The sequence below is a fragment of the Lolium perenne genome, chromosome 3, assembly GCF_019359855.2.
Source record: "Lolium perenne isolate Kyuss_39 chromosome 3, Kyuss_2.0, whole genome shotgun sequence".
Taxonomy (NCBI): domain Eukaryota; kingdom Viridiplantae; phylum Streptophyta; class Magnoliopsida; order Poales; family Poaceae; genus Lolium; species Lolium perenne.
This window is the reverse complement of record NC_067246.2, coordinates 117,566,095-117,578,491: the sequence shown is the minus strand read 5'-3', so window position 1 is coordinate 117,578,491 and position 12,397 is coordinate 117,566,095. Positions and strand designations below refer to the sequence as shown.

Here is a 12,397-nt window from a genome sequence, read left to right as displayed (position 1 = left end):
TATAGCCGTTAAAGGACAAGTGTTCTATAAATACGAGTGGACTTTGTCCTTAAACTTGCAGGAAATGTTTGCTAGAGCTAATGACAGATCAATTGATTGAGTTCGGAATAATTCAATAGCAGCTCAGACTGAAAATTCAGAGTTCTCGATGCAAGTACTTAACTTCCAAAATTCAGAGATAAATGGACAATAGCTTTCGGACTGGAATCCGCCACACACATACACAGTACAGAGGTAAAACTAGAAAAAAAAATTCTAGAAAGTAGTGGATGCTAAGTGGAAGCATCGTACAAGTCTAACAGAAACAGGACTAAACTGGCATCTTACCGAGACAAGATTAAACTGGCCATCTTTACGCACACGAACTGACTCTAGTCCAAACTGAAACTAAAGATGGCCATCTTTACATACACAAAATTTGCACTGCCCGTTCCAACAGTTTGCACTACGAATTTTTTTATAGAAAGAGAAATTTTAGTGTTCAACAAACTAAGATAGAAAACATAGTTCCAAGAGAAATAGCAACAGTTTGCAGCCACGACATGCAACATGGTTTACCATCAGAACATAACAATATAAGAAAATTACGGAAGTACATGCGCCGTGAAAAAAAAGTACAAGTCCCCTTTGAAGTAAGTTCAACCGCAGCAGAAATCGCCAGCAAGGGTTGAGCGAGGCAGGTTGGGGCGACGCTGACTTGCCTGAGGACGGCGCCCCGGGCCTCCCAGGCGACGGAGTCGAGCCCTCGAGATGGCCGCCCGGTTGTCCTCCCAGGCTGCGGCGCACGAGCTCTCCGCAGCTTTTAACGTTAGATGATTTTGTCTATGAAGAACAATGTTGTCCTCTCCGAACTAAAAGAAGCACTGCTGTTACAAGTTAAGTTTACTGTCGGGCTTAGCAACAGCAAAGAATCACCAGAAATGAGATTATGACAGCGGGAGCGAATAAATCCAAACTAAAAGGCTAGGTGGGAAAAATGTAATTAACTCTATGCAAGCACATGAACTAAAAGGTTCAGCACATACTCACACGCACATACAAATTCAATCATACGAGGAAGCAATATATGGTCAACGTAGTTAAAATATATTTTGTAATTCTGTTAACCACCACTGTTACCAAAATGTGTACTGTTGTTTCTGTGCGGATACAAAGCGGAAGCTGATGACAGGAACGAGCGAGGATGTGGTTCTGCTAGATCAGCACTTATCTGCAATTTTCCGCATGTTCTAACTGTACTTCCCAACTTTTTCTAAATGGTAGAACATGTCCTGCTTGGCAAGTTACAGAAAAGCAAATGCGTCGACCACGAAGAACAGCGAAAAAATAAAATCCTAGCATTACCCAAGCACTATCCATTTGTACTTTTGCTTTATAGACGATTACACTTTTCTCTTGAACCTGCTTGTACTGCCGAACGAAGAGGGTGCTGCAGCGATGAGAGTTTCATCCTCTCCACCACATCATGCAAGTGCTAGCACTTTCGTCCAGTAGCGATGAGACTATATATAATTATCTCAGTTGTGGCACCCTGTCTAGCTAGCCAGATGACACCCCGTATGCTTGTATCTACATTTTCCCAATGTAAAGATGCATCGGCCGCCGCTAGCCTCTGCCATGTAATCTAATGTGTATGCGTATGCTAACACTTTTTGTACTGACCTCTATGTTATCTACTAAAACAGATTTCTTGCAAACTTACAGGTCGACTCGAAATTCAGAAAAGATAAACAAATTTACTCCGAAATAAAACAGTGCATATAAAATAATTAGTACCAGGGGCGCGGTGCACTCCCCACATTCCGATTCATCCACGTTTTAGTAAATTGGATTTTTTTTTCTAATTGACCTTCCTTGTACTTCCGTGAGTAGCCAGTTGCACTGCTGCTGCGCAGTATTAGAGGCAGAGGGAGCATCAGTAGCAGGCACAGAGAGAAAAGCAGCAGTTGCTGCGTACATGGAGACACTAGAACGGAAGGAAAACAGGCGTGCGGGCATCCCTACTTTGCGACGTACGTAGTACTCGATATGATCTGGCCGAAAACCATGGCCTGGGCGCGGTGCCCCACGGGCATGGAGCAGGCGTTGCCGGAGGGACTCCATCAGCGGCAGAGGGAAGCAGGCGGCCTGCCGGCCGCGGGAAACAATGGACGGACCAGCGCCGCGGGGAAGAAGGCAGGCCGCTGGTCATGGGGAAGAAGGGCGTCGGTGACGGGGAAGAAGAGAGCACCTGGAGACGGCGGCGCGCGACGACCTCGAGGCGGCGGCGCGCGAGGAGCTTGAAGCGGCGGCGCTGGTCCCTCCCAGCAGCGGAGCGGTCCAAACAGTATTCATTTTAATACTACGAAATCAAAGTATAGCCTTGAAATTGCTCTTCTCTGTCATTGAAAAAATAGAATAAATAGAGCCAGTGGAGGACAACAGGGTGCAGGAGCAGCAGGCCGAAGCCATGACTTGACACCATAGCGTCATTAAAATTTCAAGTTCCGTTGTGGTCTTAGCATAATTTTTGGAATCCTTCCCAAATTTTGATGTTTGGCAGCAACCTGAAATTTGGAATCAAATTAAATTCTAAGCTCTCTTGGATGTGTTCTAGAACTGTCAGCAAATAATCACAATTATCAAATGACAGCATCTTCGTCCATACAAATTACAGGAACTGAAAAAAATCAACTGGACATGTGAGTAGAGCTACTGCATACAGGAAACATACACACAATCAATGACTAGAACGATCATTGAAATTTAATCGAAGAGGGGACTTTTCCATTGCAAAATCATCTTTTCCAATCGAGCTGCTCGCGCTCTACAAACCATAGAGCAGCCTCAAATCCCTGCTCAATTAGCTCCTTTTTTGTTCACATGATTTTACACAAGTTAGGAGACGTACCTTGGATGGAAGGTGGACCAGAGGGCGCTCGCAATGGACTGGGATTCAGTGACCCAGTCACGCCGTAATTGGACATCGCATCCGCCGGAATAGGGACGCACAATATGAGTCCAGCCACAACGCGACGGCGAGCCACTCGGCCTGCAGCAGCTGCCGACGAGCCACTCAGTCTGCAGCAGCTGCCGGTGAGCCACTGAGCCGCCCATTCTGAACATCACCGCCTCCACCGTACCTCCTACAACGCGCCGACCAGATTCTCCAAAAATTAGTACAAGCGATACAGATTGCCGGTGGGGAACGAAGGAGCCAGGGCGACCCAGCGGCCAGCACCTCCACCGCACGCGACCCTCTCCTGCTCCATCCCACCCATTCGATCTGAGGGTCTGAGGCCCGCCCATGGACTGCCACCGCGCACCGGCGGCAGCACATCCAAGACCGGACGAACGGGGCCGCGTGGCTCGCGCCGTGAGGTGGGAGGCAGTCGCTCGCGTCGTCGGGTGGTGGTGTGAGCCAAGCCCCGCCGCCGGCACCTCCCCTGGCCACTGGAGCAGGACGAGGTTGTGCGTGATGATGGTGTTGTAGCAGAACTTGGCGCATTCCTCGAAGCCCCCCGCGCTGCCGAGAAACCTTGAGCTCGACGATATCACCATCGCTGCAGCAGGCAGAAATGGATAAGACCATCGAACCTGCATATCATATGAACCTTAAAACTGACCATGCAAAGTGCATACCATATAAACAGATGAAGAAACATAAACAGATGAAGAAACGAATCTTGTGTTCCAGAATTCTGGAAAGAGATGAATGTGTGTACTGGCTACCAAAAGAGAAACGGTGTTGGGGTAGTCATATCTGCCGATTTGTATTTCATAGTGCTGTACAGTTGATTTAGTGCTATCTTTTACTTTGATAACTGAGCAGTATATGTATGTACTGGCTAGCGATAAGAGAAACGGTAGACATAAATGACGATTTGTATTTCGAAGTGTCGTACAGTTTGCATAGCGGTATTTCTTACATTGGTAGCTGAGCAGTATGTGTATTACAAACTGTACTGCAAGTAATGGATGTGTAGTCAGAATTTGAAACTTGTGCTCTCGGACAGCTGTGTTGGAGACGGCGTCATCTGCTTCTATTTCCAAAATGTGATCCCAAGTGTACATCCGGTAAAGTATGATGTATATCCAACGGACGGTGTGGTGTGCACAGCTAGCCACCATGGTAGCCCACTATTTTGGATATATATATATATATATATATATATATATATATATATATATATATATATATATATATATATATATATATATATATATATATGCGTGCGTGCGTGCGTGCGTGCGTGCGTGCGTGCGTGCGTGCGTGCGTGCGTGCGTGCGTGCGTGCGTGCGTGCGTGCGTGCGTGCGTGCGTGCGTGCGTGCGTGCGTGCGTGCGTGCGTCGTGCGTGCGTCGCGTGCGTGCGTGCGTGCGTCGCGTGCGTGCGTGCGTGCGTCATCGCGTCGCGTGCGTCGTCGCGTGCGTCGTGCGTGCGTCGCGTGCACATCGTCGTCGTGCGTCGTGCATCTGCGTGCGTGCGTGCATCATCATCTCATCGATCATCGCATCGCATCATCACATCGCATCGCATCATCATCATCTGCATCGCATCGCATCGCATCATCACATCTGCGTATCATCGTCACATCATCGCATCGCATCATCGCATCGCATCATCGCATCATCGCATCGCATCATCATCATCATCGCATCATCATCATCACATCGCATCACATCACATCACATCGCATCGCATCATCATCGCATCATCATCGATCACATCACATCATCACATCGCATCACATCTTATCTTATCATCATCACATCACATCACATCACATCATCACATCGCATCGCATCGCATCATCATCGCATCATCATCATCTTATCACATCATCGCATCGCATCATCATCGCATCATCGCATCATCACATCTGCATCTTATCACATCTTATCACATCGCATCATCATCATCATCATCGCATCTTTATCGCATCATCATCACATCATCATCATCATCTTATCATCACATCATCGCATCATCACATCTTATCACATCACATCACATCATCATCATCGCATCATTATCGCATCACATCATCATATCACATCATCATCGCATCGCATCACATCTCATCATCGCATCACATCTCATCATCGCATCGCATCACATCATCTTATCATCACATCACATCACATCGCATCACATCACATCACATCGCATCGCATCTTATCTTATCTTATCATCATCTATCACATCGCATCATGCATCGTCTTACATCGCGATCATCATCATCGCATCTTATCGCATCGCATCATCGCATCTTATCGCATCGCATCGCATCATCGCATCGCATCATCTTATCATCATCATCTTATCATCTTATCGCATCGCATCATCATCACATCATCACATCTTATCGCATCATCATCATCGCATCGCATCATATCGCATCGCATCATCATCATCGCATCTTATCACATCACATCATCATCACATCATCGCATCACATCATCTTATCGCATCACATCATCATCGCATCTTATCGCATCGCATCGCATCATCTTATCTTATCATCGCATCGCATCGCATCATCATCATCTATCATCGCATCTGTTATCACATCGCATCATCGCATCATCGCATCACATCTTATCGCATCTTATCATCACATCGCATCACATGCATCACATCTTATCGCATCTATCACATCACATCATCGCATCACATCGCGATCATCTATCGCATCATCTATCTTATCTGCATCACATCGCATCATCACATCGCATCGCATCACATCATCGCATCACATCACATCACATCACATCTATCATCGCATCACGCATCGCATCATCGCGATCATCATCGCATCGCATCGCATCATCATCATCATCTTATCACATCGCATCATCATCATCACATCATCACATCATCGCATCGCATCATCATCATCATCATCGCATCGCATCGCATCTATCATCATCTTATCTATCTACATCATCTATCTATCGATCACATCATCTTATCTGTCATCATCATCATCGCATCTATCTCTTATCATATCATATCATCGTCATCGCGATCGCGATCGCGTCGCTATCGCATCTATCTATCACATCGCGATCTTATCGCGTCTTACGTCACATCGCGTCTGTATCGCATCGCGATCACATCATCGCATCATCACATCACATCGCGATCATCATCGCGTCGCGTCATCGCGATCATCATCGCGTCGCGCATCGCATCACATCATCACATCTGTCGCGCGTCGCATCACATCTTATCACATCATGTCATCGCATCACATCACATCATCGCATCGCATCGTATCATCGCATCGCGTCGCGTCGCGTCTTCGTCGTCGTCGCGTCGCGTCGCGTCGCGTCGCGTCGCGTCGCGTCGCGTCGTCGCGTGCGTCGCGTCGCGTCGCGTCGTGCGTCGTCGCGTCGTCGTCGCGTCGCGTCGTCGCGTGCGTGCGTGCGTGCGTGCGTGCGTGTGTGTGTGCGTGTGTGTGTGTGTGTGTGTGTGTGTGTGTGTGTGTGTGTGTGTGTGTGTGTGTGTGTGTGTGTGTGTGTGTGTGTGTGTGTGTGTGTGTGTGTGTGTGTGTGTGTGTGTGTGTGTGTGTGTTCGTAATGCTAAAATTGACTTCGTAGCGGGGTGATATCACAATTAAGATAAGTGTGGGACATACCTTATGGCAAAAGTTCACACTATAGTTGATTCCCTAAGGTCATCCACACTATATATATTGTCCACTAGACCTACCCACCATAAAGAAAAAAAGTAATCGATAGGTTGTCTATATATTATACATTAGTGGAGGTTGTCCAAAATGAAAAAATTCTTATTGGGTGACTTACAAGCAGCTTGCGTGGGTTGTCCACAAGCAATAGAAAATAAATTCTCTCTCCTTCCTCTCTCAAGCATGAGGTTACACCAATATCATTTGTGGGTCCCATCTTGGTGCTAAGGTTATGTTCTCTATACACCCATTTTTAATATAAAATATAATATAATATGGCAGTTTTTAACTGTGCATTAGAGCATCAATCCTAGCTTATGGGTTGTAGAATCTCGAACGACTAACTTTAGCGGAATTAGCCAGTGTTCTGCATCATCACAATTGTATAGGTGCCTCTAAACATCTAGAACCATCGCTTTCCCTTTTCTAGAAAAAGATGCCCGACTAATGCACATGTGGGTCATATTGCAGAGATGGTGTTTTTCAATCATCAATATTGGGATTTGCCTATCTATATGTCCAACAGTTGATATTCAAAGTTATATGTACAATATATAGTGGTACATATTAGCATCATTAGAAAGTGTTTTTCAAAACGAATCCAACGATACTAATTACCTACAATACAATGAAGATTTTGTTGCTCTTTTTCTTGGTCAAACTTCGTCTTGGAATACACGTGTGCATTATAGTAACGGCCCCGGGTAGTACCCCTAATAGAACTGCTTGTTATTTTTTATTTGATGCATCATCATGCCTCATGCATCATATCATCCATGTTTTAACTAAGTAAAATTATTTTATAAACCCTAAATTATTTTCTTCCCCCCTCATATGATTCTATATAAAACCCTCCCTCGACCTTTTCTTATTTAAGAAAACCCAAATTACATATTTATGAGTATTTGAAAAGTTGTTTTAATTTAACAATAAAGTTCTTGAAACTATTTTCAGCTTTTCCTCCCATCTCTTTTCTCTTTGCCTTCTATCTTGAACACGTTCTTTATCCTTTTCTCCATATCTTAACTCTTCCTTTTAATTTTTGATGTTTGGCAAAGTCTTTGGCAAATGGCTGGGCACTCCCTTGGCCCAAAACTCCTCGCTGGCCTCTCCACCATGTTTCCTTCCTAGCTTAAAAACACCACCAAGCCCAACTTCCACCAACGAAGCAGCCCACCAAATACCAGCGCTCCACACTTCTTCTTCACTGGTGGAAAAAGGGCCTTTGGTCGCGGTTCGCAACTGCCATTAGTCGCGGTTGCGCAACCGCGACCAAATGAGCGCGACTAAAGGCCCCCTCCTTTAGTCGCGGTTGCTTACGAACCGCGACTAAAGGCCCGTCCACGTGGGCGCCAGGCGACCGTCGGGGCAGAGGACCTTTAGTCGCGGTTCTTCTGGCCAACCGCGACTAAAGGCCGCCGCAGGTTTAGGGTTTTAGGCCCCCCCCCCTAACATATTTTCTGTTTAATTTGTATATTGTTTTATTTCTTTTGTGCTTTATTGTAATTTTGAAGGAGTTTCACATATTCTACGGTACTACATATATACATGCATATGAATGTACAATTTCAAACAAATTTGAAATTAGAACCAAAAAGAATTCAAGAGGAATATACAATATATATTCAATATTATCGGATGACCATATACAAGTTTGAACAAGTTTCCATACATAATTTAATGCATGTATAGTTCTACGTCCTCGCAATGGTGTTCTCCTTTAGGATCGAGGACTTCCCTCCTGAACCATCCAGCTAGTTCCTCTTGAAGTGGTCGGAAGCGAGCTTCTGGACTAAGCATCATCCGGAGGTTATTCCTCTGAGCATTGAGATCACTCGGAACGCGCTCAGAGGTGTATCTCCGGATCGTCTCACAGACATAGTATCCACACAGATTGGTTCCCGGTGGCTGAATATCGCCACCATTCTTAGCCTTTGACCACATGAAATTTAGCTCTTTTTTGAATTCACCGACCTTTGTATCTGAGAACCGTCTCCAAACCCTACGAGGCAAAGAAAATTAAATGAACAAGAGAGTTATTAGTTAATTACTTGAAGCTTAATTAGGAAATGAACGAAATAGGCCGATCGATATAGAGCGCAAATGAATGAAAACAATTACTTTTGAATCATTTGTCTCATGTCGGCCCACTCCGCCTTATCCATATTCAAAGAGTCGTGGACGATACATTCTGATTTGTCAACTTTAATTACTAGCAGAATCCAGTGGAACCTGCGGACACGATACATGCACAATACGTCATGCATAACTCATCGATTAGCCGGCCACATACCATGCATGGAGTAAACAAAAGAGAATGTGCTCAAGACATAAACACTCACCCAAAATGGTAAGGAAATAGAATATCACTTTTGAGTTCCTGCTTTTCAAGAAACTGCCACAGGTCTTTCTCCACGTCGGCGGGGTGATGCTTTAACGTATATCCATTAACGATGTGTGGGTCAATGAACCCAACATCATGGATGCTCCTTACTCTGCATTCCTTAATCTTCAATCTGCATGTATAATAGCGGACACAACAATATAGTTAGGACATATATATATATAGTGCAGGCAATATGAACGAGATGGGGTAGAAATAAATCACTTACAGAACGTAGCAAATGATGATAGATTTGTCGAGCTCACACAGATTGAAAAGCTGGAACAATTCACTCAGATGAATTTGTACAGAGTATTGTTTGAAGTGATGCTCATATCCAACTTCCGCATAAATATAATCTTTGGCGTTTTTATGTTGTATGTAACCCTTGTACCAGTTCAGCAGACCTTTCATTTGTGGAGGTAGATCCTCTTCCTGCGCAGGCTCGACGAGAGGCCCATTCTTCAAATATGAAAGTACAACATCCTTCACTGTCGACTCATAAAGGCCTAACAGTTGACGAAGAGTAATCGATAAGTTGGGCGCTTGTTCTCTGGCACTCGTTACGGTCAATCCCTGTCTTTGCCGCAGCTTCTATGATTTCGGGGGCATCCGGACCGGCGGCTGTCACTATAAGCGGGGCAATCGATTGTTTACTTTGTTCCCCGAGCTGGGCAACAACTCGTTTCCCGCTTTGTGCACTTTCTAATTCCGCTTTATCGGCCTCCTCTTTCTTCTTCTTGAACATGCGTGCCTGATTCTTTAGTTCACGTGCATAGTCGTCAGGGAGATTCTTCGCGGCTTGGGACGGTGTGTTCAAAAATGACTTAGCCCACTTCTGCGGTGACCCAGCATACCACTGCATGTTGTAGTATACAAGTCGTTGATATGATCTTTGTGAAGGGACTTCTTCACAATTTGCCATATCCCTCAGAGTGGTACAACAGAAACATTGCATGTCATAACACTCCATACTTTATTACAAACATTGTCTTAACAAGTTGGTATTCTCACAGGTCCTATGAGAACACCCTAAGTGTCGTGGATGTGACCACGGCAGATGCTACAGGGGGTAGCACTTCATTGATGCGAGGGTAAGGGAACATCGCCATCTACGGGTCGAGGTGCAAGAGACGCAAGGGTTTTACCCAGGTTCAGCCCCTCCGGAGAGTAAAAGGCCTACGTCCTGCTAGATCTTTATTGCTCAGTGGAGAATTACAATGGGGGGGGGGGCTCAGTCGGCGAGAAGCCAAGAGCTTACAATGAAGAGATTGGATCTCAGATGATGTGTCCTTCTAGGGTTTAGCCCGGGGGTTTATATTTCCACCCCCGGCCTAGGGTTACAAAGGGATAACTCCGAATCGTATCAGTTACTACAAATCCGAGATACCGCACCCTTCTTCAAGTAATCTCTATCTTGAACCGAGCAGATCTTCTCCTTAGAGCTTTGGCCCAGTCGCCTTCAGGCCCAGTCGACTGGGCGACTGGCGGTCCTTCCTGGGCCTTCACCCTCACGGCGAGTGGGACTGGCGACCCACCCCCTATGGGCATATCCCCATCAGTAGTCCCCGAGCGCGGTGGTGACGAAGTGTAGATCCGGCGCGGGTCGCGGAGAGGCACGAAGGCGGATTGAGATGAATCGCCGCCGGGCTCCCAAAGTAAACTCCAGCGGATCGCTAGTCTTCACTCGCCTGAACTTGATGAGCCTTTCGACGTGGGTCAGTCGGCGTTGTGCCAGTCGTCATATGGCAGTCGGCGCATGCCAGTCGCCGCAGGTCAGTCGGCGTAAGTCCCATGCGCGGACACGTGGAGGAGGCAACGGCTAGATTTCACGTTGACCGAGGTGCAGACCGTTTGCATGGAGTTGACCGTTGAGCCCGATGGGACTGTTAACGGCTAGTCTTAACGCCCGTTCCACTGATCCCGCTGCCGATCCTGACCGTTAATCACGGGGCGGCGATCTTGCGGCGGATCAACGGGCGGATTTGGTGCTTATCTGGGGCGAGTGCAGCGATATAAAAGGCCGAAGCCGGGGGTTAGGGCTTATCACTCCACCGCATTCTTCCTTCATTCCCTTCTCTTTACACCAAGAGCTCCCGAGCGCAACCATGGCGGCGAGAGCTTGGGGCAAGTCCAAGGTCACGCGCGAGTCCCTCCTTCCGTACGTCGCCGCCGGGATCATCCCCGAGTTCAAACAGGAGCGCTGGCGAGTTCCTCCGGCGAACGAGGTGGAGCCGCTCCCGAGGCCGGGCGAATTCATGCTCTTCCTCAGCTTCCTGGATCGCGGATTCGCGCTCCCCTCCTCCGACTTCATCCGCCAGTTGTTGGCCTTCTACGGCATCAAGATATGCGACCTGGGGCCGCACAGTGTACAGCAGATCTCCCTGTTTGTAGCACTGTGCGAGTGCTACCTGGGTTGCCCGCCGTACTTTCCGCTGTGGGTATCAATCTTCCACGGGCGGGCGACTCGGGCCAACAAGAGCAGCGAGGCGCTCATTCCGAACGGCGGGATCACCTTCCAGGTGAAGTCCGGGGAGAGCTTCATCGACATGGCGCTCCCCAAGAAGGCGCAATCGCAGTGGCGCCACTTCTGGTTCTACGCCAAGGAATACACTCCCCCCGGCGAGGTTTGCATTCCCCAGTTCAGCCCCGAGCCCAGCGTCCCGCGACGTCTCAATGTCCGGTCGCTGCCGCGCGAGCAGGAGGAAGTGGTGAAGGAGATGCGCCAGGCGATCCAGGCGCTAAAGGACAATGGCCTGACGGCGGCCAACATGTACAACTGCTGGCTTGGCCGCCGGCTGATCCCCCTGCGGTGCCGAGCTCATCCCATGTGGGAGTACCGGGGGCAAAACGACTGCACCCGGTCGACGGCGACCGAGTGGGACGAGGGCGAGTATCGGAAGGCACTCGCTAAGATCACCACGGCCACCTTTACCTCCTTCGAGGACGGCCTGCGGCCCTACTCCGAAGATACCCCGGCGCCTCAGGTAACGCCTCGTGCGGTGACTCCAAACGCTTTGGCAATGTCTCTCTTTTCTGACTCATTTCCTTGATTCGACTGCAGCGGTGGCAGAAGATTGCTGACCACCTCCCCCCCTCGCCGTGAAGGAGCCTCCGGAAATGACCGAAGGCGAAGAAGAAGAGGTCGACGACGAGGAGGAGCGCACCGAGTCGGACTCTGAGGCGCGGGACTTCATCCAACTCCCGCGCGGGTCGAAGAGGGGTGCCGGGTCTTCGTCTCAAGGTGCAGCTGATGAAGAGGCGACCTCTCACCCGGAGGGGGAGGCGGAGCCCTCCAAGGAAGGGGTCGAGTTGCCGCCGAAGCGACTGCGCCCGACTAT

At 47.9% G+C, this 12,397-nt stretch overlaps 1 long non-coding RNA gene across 1 annotated transcript; it reads right to left on the bottom strand.

Moving 5' to 3' along the window:
• Positions 1-2,325: 2,325 nt before the first annotated feature.
• LOC127338358 (uncharacterized) lies at positions 2,326-3,804 on the bottom strand. The gene is made up of 3 exons (XR_011754086.1): positions 3,221-3,804; positions 2,891-3,125; positions 2,326-2,546 (listed from the first exon to the last, which is right to left on the bottom strand). It is a non-coding gene; the product is annotated as an uncharacterized lncRNA (long non-coding RNA).
• Positions 3,805-12,397: the final 8,593 nt, after the last annotated feature.